This window comes from Macaca nemestrina, chromosome 1, assembly GCF_043159975.1.
Source record: "Macaca nemestrina isolate mMacNem1 chromosome 1, mMacNem.hap1, whole genome shotgun sequence".
Taxonomy (NCBI): domain Eukaryota; kingdom Metazoa; phylum Chordata; class Mammalia; order Primates; family Cercopithecidae; genus Macaca; species Macaca nemestrina.
In genome coordinates, this window is record NC_092125.1 from 14,418,500 (window position 1) to 14,426,313 (window position 7,814).

Below are 7,814 nucleotides of genomic sequence, written 5' to 3' on the forward strand. Positions count from 1 at the left end.
CGGTTCCCAAGGCTACAGTCCTGTGGAGGCTCTCTTTCTTCCTGCCTGAACTAAGCCACCGCCTCCTCTTGCATCCTGGTCTAAGATGACGGGCAGAAACCACATCCAGGGATGTCAGGTGCATCCTGGACAGTGTGACTGAGAGTCACTACCCTGGTAGGACAGTGAGGGGTGTGGAGCGTAGTTCCAGAGACTGTGACCCCACAGGTGAAGCTAGGCTGAGGACACATCAGAGCAGCCAGGTTTCAGAGAAAAGGGCTCTGCCAAGTCCAAGGGTGAGTGGGATCAGGGGAGGAAGAGGAGCAGGACACTGACTCAAGGCTCGCGCGTGAGTCTTAGTGTATTTCTGTCAATCATTGTGTTGCTCCTTTCCCAAAGAATCCTGATTTGCAGCACATCAGCTGCTGGTCTCTCTGCCTCCCATCTGTCCATCCCAAATTTCTTTTTCTAAAGCAGGGTTTGGAGAGGGGTAGTCCTTGCCTTAGGCCATGGGCATGCAAATCTTCAAAGCTTCTTGCTGTACAGTTGACATTAACAATCTTACCCTGACATTTGCAACCCTCTGTGGTCTGCAGTTGCCCAGTATTTCAGATCTACATTCACTGCGTTGTTCTCACCTATGACTGCTCTCCCTGCTCGCTGAACAGTCCTGAGCTCTCTGGCCTCTGCACCTTTGTGTAAGCTTTTCCTTGCAGCTGGAAGACTTTGCTTCCCTTATTCTTTTTGACCACTAGTTGCCAAATCCTGTGCTGAAAGAGGTGAACTTACTATAAGGCTAATGAGTTTTAAGCTTCAGGCTCCTTCCATTTCAGGTTCATCCCTTACATGGGCCTGCAAGTACCCTAGCAGTCAGTTCCCAAGACCACGTGTTTTGCAAAAATAACATGAATAGATTAAGACTTTGGGCTGGGCGCAGTAGCTTATGCCTGTAATCCCAGCACTTTGGGAGGCCGAGTAGGTGGATTTCTTGAGGCCAGGAGTTCGACCAGTCTGGTCAACATGGTAAAACCCCATCTCTACTAAAAATACAAAAATTGGCCAGGTGTGATAGTGCACACCTGTGATCCCAGCTACTCGGGAGGCTGAGGCAGGAGAATCACTTGAACCCAGAAGGCAGAGTTTGCAGTGAGCCGAGATGATGCTGCTGCACTCCAGCCTGGGTGACAGAGCAAGACTCCATCTCAAAAGAAAAAATAAATAAATAAGCAAAATAAAATAAAGACTTTTGTCTCTTTTCACCTCAACTTTGCCTCCACACACCTCATTAGTTTCTTGTCGTATTGAAGTGACTTTGGACAGTTTTGGCATCTGGTTAGGTGAAAATTAAGTCAGGGAGATATTTAGTTTGAATTTGGTGGAACATTGATGCAATTTGCAGTCTCTTCAGCCTATATGAAGCTATCGCCAGCTGTTCTGATGTAGAAATGGCTTGCAGGGACATCCTTCAGCTCCCTGTGCTGGCTCTTGTGGCATTTCCACAGGGAGGACAGGGCCTGAGGTCATATCCCAGCATAAACATGTCCTGTGACCCATGTCCCCAGAGCCAGGCCGATAGGAAAGTGGAAACAGGATTCGCAATGTGTGGAGCCAGAGTCTAGTCTTCAGAGAGTTTTTCAGCTATCAGATGTATAAAATTGTAAGGAGAAGATGCTGTTTCCATCAACACCTAGTCCAGACGGAAATTCTCTGCTGTCAAGAATGTGCCCGATACCATAGCAGGACTGGGAACCAACCCAAATGTCCATCAATGATAGAATGGATTAAGAAAATGTGGCACATACACACCATGGAATACTATGCAGCCATAAAAAAGGATGCATTCATGTCCTTTGTAGGGACATGGATGAAGCTGGAAACCATCATTCTGAGCAAGCTATCACAAGGATAGAAAACCAAACACCGCATGTTCTCACTCATAGGTGGGAATTGAACAATGAGAACACTTGGACACAGGATGGGGAACATCACATACCAGGGCCTGTTGTGGGGTCGGGGGAGGGGGGAGGGATAGCATTAGGAGATATACCTAACGTAAATGACGAGTTAACGGGTGCAGCACACCAACAGGGCACATGTATACATATGTAACAAACTGGCACGTTGTGCACATGTACCCTAGAACTTAAAGTCTAGTAAAAATAATTGGCCTATTCTTTTATAATTGTTGGTGTTAAAATGACCAAATAAATTAGTTCACTTCAGTAACCTAAAAAAAAAAAAAAAAAAAAAAAAAAAAAAAAAAGAAATGAAAGAATGTGCCCGAGAATGCAGACGATACAATTGCGAATGCAAGGAACAGACTTTGGGAGGTGAGGAGGTGATCGGGCGGCCCAAGGTCGATTGAGACACTGGTGGCTGTGGAACCCTTAGAGGGGTTGTTTCTGTGTGGTTGTGAGTGTACATGTCTTTATGCTGGAACATGCCAGCCTAACATTTAGTGTGTGTGTGTTCACGCTACACTACATACATGTAGAGTATTCTATACTATATAGACATAGTTATGATTATCTAGTTGCATAACATACAAAACAGTTATGAATTATAGTCCACGACAATGAAGTCAAAGGAAGCCCAGTGGTTTGTTCGTCACAGAAAGAGTAGAATTTGGGATTTTCATTTTAATCCATTGACAAGCAGGGTTTCCATGTCCTGTGTGCACGGTTCCAGGAACAGTTTGCTCTTACCTGGGTATCAGGAAGGGGCTCCTAGCCAGGGCAATCAGAGAGTCATTCTCACTGACTGCCCCAGCTGACAGTCCTTCTCCTGCCCCAGTAACATCTGGCAAACCATGAGACGGGGGAACAGGAATGGGTTTGCTCAGAACTCTGTGAATGAGGCCATGGGACCTGGGGCACACCCAAAGGAGCAAGAAGCAAGCAGACCCCAAATACATATTGACCCAAAGGCCGATTTTCTGACACAGCCACACACATCTCATCACACATCCTGGGAAACAGTGTCACGTCTGAGCTCCAGAACTCCAAACCTCTCATAGTAGTCAGGAGAACACTGGGATGAGTTTAGCTTTTGAGAACCATAAATGTGCCCAAGTGTTGGTTTGGCTAGCAGACTGGAAAATTCTTAGGGTTCAAATTCAAATAAGAATAATATAGCATTGCTAGTCATGACTACAGTATTTACTTAAATTATGCTCTCAGATCTCTATGAAGACAATCCAAAACCTAATTAATACTTTTTTTTTTTTTTTTTTACTACAGAGGGTAAGTTTTGATTGTATACACACACACACCCGCCCCCAACACGCACACACTATAATATCTATACATATATTTGCTATGCAGAAGTAATGGAAAAGTGAAGGGTATTTTCGAGTTGGCAGCAAATGCCCAGAATGGGTGAAACTGACATCCATGCTCTGGGCACGGGGAGCCTCTGAGCAACCCACACTGCTCTGCCCTGGCCTGAGCGTGTGAGCAACCCGCACTGGGGTGTCCTGGCCTGAGTGTGTGCTCAGAGGCCTGCTCTGCCTCTCCATGACCTAGTAAAGCACGGTGGCCTCCTCCCTCCCTGCCCAAAGCATTAGAATGTCAAGCTCCAGTCCCTGAATGCCATTCTCTCCCTTCCCCTCAATCCCCCCAGCTCCCCCTCCCCCACGTCCTGTCTGTTTTAAAGAATGGGCACCCAGCATTCCCCCCTGCTTCTCATTGGGAAGGAAGGCAGGTGTACGGGAAAGATCTGGGTGGTTGTGGAACAGGAATGGAACCTCAAGAGAGTAATGAGGCAGGAAGGGAAAGGGCGTGTTGAGGTGCAAGAGCTGGGACTTCATAATCGCTGCGAGTCCTGGAAAGGAGAGGGGTTTGCTTGGAGGGCGATTGCCTTTCATGGGCTTCTTGGGGGTGGCGGCCTTTTGATCTGCAATGTTGCTCCGTCCAGCCCTGGGCACAGAGTTAGCCCTTTCTCCAATGCATGGGGCTTCCGCACTGGATCAGCACAGAACCTTGGGAAGGAGGGTGAGGACTCTAATACTGCAATGCCCTGGAAAACCACCAGGAATCTTGGTGTCCTGTAGCTGTCTCTCTCCAGGGCCTGGGATTCCTCATCTGCATCTGGATATCCTTCATCTCTCAGCCGTTGCCCTGTCCTTGGTGAACTGCTTGTTAGGATCAAAAGTGGCCCGCGCCTTCCTCTGGGACAGCGCAGAGCACCGGGGCCAGGGGCTCAAAGCACCTCCAAGCCGAGATCAGAGACTTCGGATATCGCTGATCCAGAGGCTTCCAAACGTTTCCTGGTGATTGAATTCTTACCACGAAATCCAGGGAGGAGCTCCAAGGCCTCAAGCAGATGGAAGAGGAACTGCTCTTCTTGATGGCAAGGCAGGGCTCTCAGATGGCAGGACTCATCCCACCCCCTGCCACGGCCTCTCCAGGGTGACTGTGGAGCCCCAGCGCTCTGTGGAATATGGTTCACAGAACACCTGCATCTGCTGTTGGGATGCCCCCAAACTGTAATAGCAGCACGCTGAGTCTTTCATCAGAAACAACCATCTTATCATCTGGAGGCTGGTCAGGAAAATAAACTCAAAAGCCAGCGCCCCTCCCTTCAGAACTCTGCTCCTGAGGTCACCTTTCAGTCTGCATAAGTCCTCCCAACCTGGGCGCCCCAGAGCTTCTCAGCGGATCCATCCCCTCTTCCATTCTCTCCCAAGGTTTCAGCTGCATTCTGCTCTGCGTGGTCTTCCTCTCCTCTTCATACAAACTAGACCTTCACCCCCTGCCCGCTACAGCGCTGCAAACGCCACTGAGATACATTTGTTTGGGTCCCAATGTCTTTTGGGGGCTCCAAAAAGCCCAGAAAGAGTCATGCCTTCAGCCATGGCCCATGGGATGCCTTTTCCCGGAGTCAGCCCCATGGGTCAGTGATCCATGCCTCCCCAGCCTCCCTTGAAGCCTTCAAGTCTGTGTAGAGGCGCCTTCTGTTCTCTGGGCATTCCCCACTTTGTTGCAGAGGAATTATTTTCTACTCAGCGGCTTTCAGGTAGAGAGAGAAAGTGCACGCGGTATGAAGGATGTGAAGATGGGGGGCTTGACGTCGTAGGTCATGTTTTGTGGTTAATTCCCCCACACAACAAAACAGTGAGCAAATGTTTATAAACAGGAACTCTGTGTTTCAGTGATGAAAGCCTCTAGCCTTGCCACACTGATTGCTGGTGCGTGCACACACACACACACTCACACACCCTGTTTTTCTTACACACACACAGCTGCATGGAGCAGAGAGTGGAAAGGGCATCCAGAATGGTGGATCAGGCTTATTATTATTATTTTTTTATCTCCACCAAACTCTCTCTCTCCTTAAGCCCCAGCTGCCACCCCCACCCCACCCCCACTGGACAGCATGTTGAAGGAGTAAGCTGCGGGTCAGCCCATAGTTTAGACAGAAAATTAGGCAACCTTGGGAGAGACGGGTTTCCAGTAGACATGCACGGACGCGATGGTGAGGTTGGCCTGAGACAGTCCTTCCTGGATGCAGTCACCCTCCCCATCCCGAGTTTTACTCCTTGGGGGGATTGTGGTGGGCGCCTGGGCTCCTCTCGCACCAGCACACGGCCCCAAGCTGGCCTAGGTAGCATCAGCACTGGGGTGAGGGATGAAATGCAGGTTTAAAGTTGGCTGTGGGGACTTCTGATTTCTCCACCCCATAGATAAGTGACTGTGGGGCTTCCTCTCCCAGGCCTTTCCTCACCCTCCTTTGTCTTTCCCTCTTTCTCCGTGGGAAAGGTAGAACGGGACTTGCCACCAGGGACATCCAGGCACATTCCTCTTCCCAATCAGCCTCTACCCATTCTCTTTCTGTCTCGTGTGTATCAGTGAAATTTTCTTGTGTAGCTTCTCGGATTTGCAAGCCTGCTTCACATCCTAGACACAGACCCCCTTCGCTGGCTCTGTGAAGGCTTCACGTTCCTGGGGCATTCGAGACTTGACTTTCCAGAGCAGCTGTGGATCCACCCTGTTCCCCTCGGTTTGTTTTGTTTGGTTTGGTTTGGTTTTTTCTGAGAGGGAGTCTCGCTCTGTTGCCCAGGTTGGAGTGCAGTGGCATGATCTCGGCTCACTGCAACCTCTGCCTACTGGGTTCAAGTGATTCTTCTGCCTCAGCCTCCCCAGTAGCTGGGATTACAGGTGGACACCATCACGCCTGGCTAATTTTCAGTTTTTTTAAAGACAGGGTTTCATCATGTTGGCCTGGATGGTCTCAAACTCCTGACCTCAGGTGATCCACCCACCTCAGCCTCCCAAAGATCTGGGATTACAGGTGTGAGCCACCATGTCCAACCTCCCCTTGTTTTTGACCTTTGTCCCCAAATGTCTTTCATCCAGTTACTATAACTTGTAGCCTTTTTGCAAGTAGGTATCTGTAAGCATAGAAGATTTGCGAAGTGACCCTTAGTGGCACCTGTGATCAGATCCTGTTAATCTGATTTACAGAAGAAACATAGAAAAAAAGGAAACTCTTCTTTTATATTAAAATAAATAAGGTGTTCAATTTCAAGTTTCAGAGATCTTTCCTTTCTTCTCTGAAAATAAATATACAATTGTCTTGAGAGTCCTACAAGCCAAACACAGGATGCCGATGTTCTCACCACTTCAGGCCCTTCACAGGGCGAGGAACCTTAATCTTGAACCAAGCGACTCCCCCAAAATGATGCTGATGTTTGTGAGTGGGTTGTGTGCATTTTCTGGGGGAAGCGTCCCATGTTCTCAGTTGCACGTCACACAGGGGTTCTCAACTCAACAAGGATGTAGAGCTGCTGCCTTGGATCCTCTTTGACAACTTCTTCCTTTTATCCACCAAGGACAATCCATCCCCCAAATTCTTTCTCTACAGCGCCCCTCAGATACATTTCTCCTCCCTGCTCATCTGGATGACACCTGGATGTAGTTTCCCATGACCTTACAACCAGCCTCCAACTCCTGACCACGGTCTTCAACGCCCGCTCTGACAGCTCTCGGTGCTCACTCTCAGCTCCTCTCCCTAACTTCTCGTTGAAGTGGAAACCCAGACTCACCTGGATTTTCCTTCTGGCTCTGCTACTTGAGAGCTGTGTGGCCCCTGATAAGTTGCTTAAGGTCTCTGATCCTTGGCTTTGTTATCTAAAAACTGGGATAACAATACCTCTATCACAGGGCATTTGATGAAGATCAAATGAGCTAGCCCAGGTAACAAACCTGGTACATTCCCTACTGAGTTTTTAAATCAATGCTGCTCCCCGTCCCTTCCCTTTTCCTTAGTCTCACTCCCCACCTTTTCAATCCAACACTGCACTGCGCAGAGTGGCCTCTCAGCAAATGCCTTTGCTTCATGATTTCTTACAACTCAAAGTTGCCTGTGATATCTGCAGCTGGCTTTGCAGAGCTTGTAGATTTGGGTGAGTACTGGGAGGTAAACGCAGGAGGTTTCGGGGAGCAGAGGGGATGGAAGAGGGTAAGGAGCAGGGTGGTTCTGCCGTTCCTTTAGCAGGAGGGGGATGGGCTTCTGGATTTTCTTTTCTTTTGAGCATCTGCTGTGATGACTCAACAGCCTCCATCTGAACTCCAGAAAGAAGCCTCGAGAAAAGTCTACAAAGCGGGTGGTGGTCCCGTCATATTAATCACCCAGGTCACTGTGCAGCCTCTTATCACGGGGTCACTTGGAGTCAGAATTGTCCCAGGCTGTGGCTGTGTCTAGACTGTGTTCAGGTAGATGACGGGAGAGGAGCCCTCTTGACTTCCTTGCTCACTCCAGGTACCCTTGCTCCTGTCCTACCTGGCATTTTTATTCCTGGTTTAGAGCAGAAACGGATATTATGTCCGCCAGTC

At 48.8% G+C, this 7,814-nt stretch overlaps 1 pseudogene; it reads left to right on the top strand.

Annotated features, from left to right (window-relative positions):
- The first annotated feature begins 4,260 nt into the window (after positions 1-4,260).
- On the top strand, positions 4,261-6,507 carry LOC105474780 (uncharacterized; annotated as a pseudogene).
- The last annotated feature ends 1,307 nt before the right edge of the window (positions 6,508-7,814 follow it).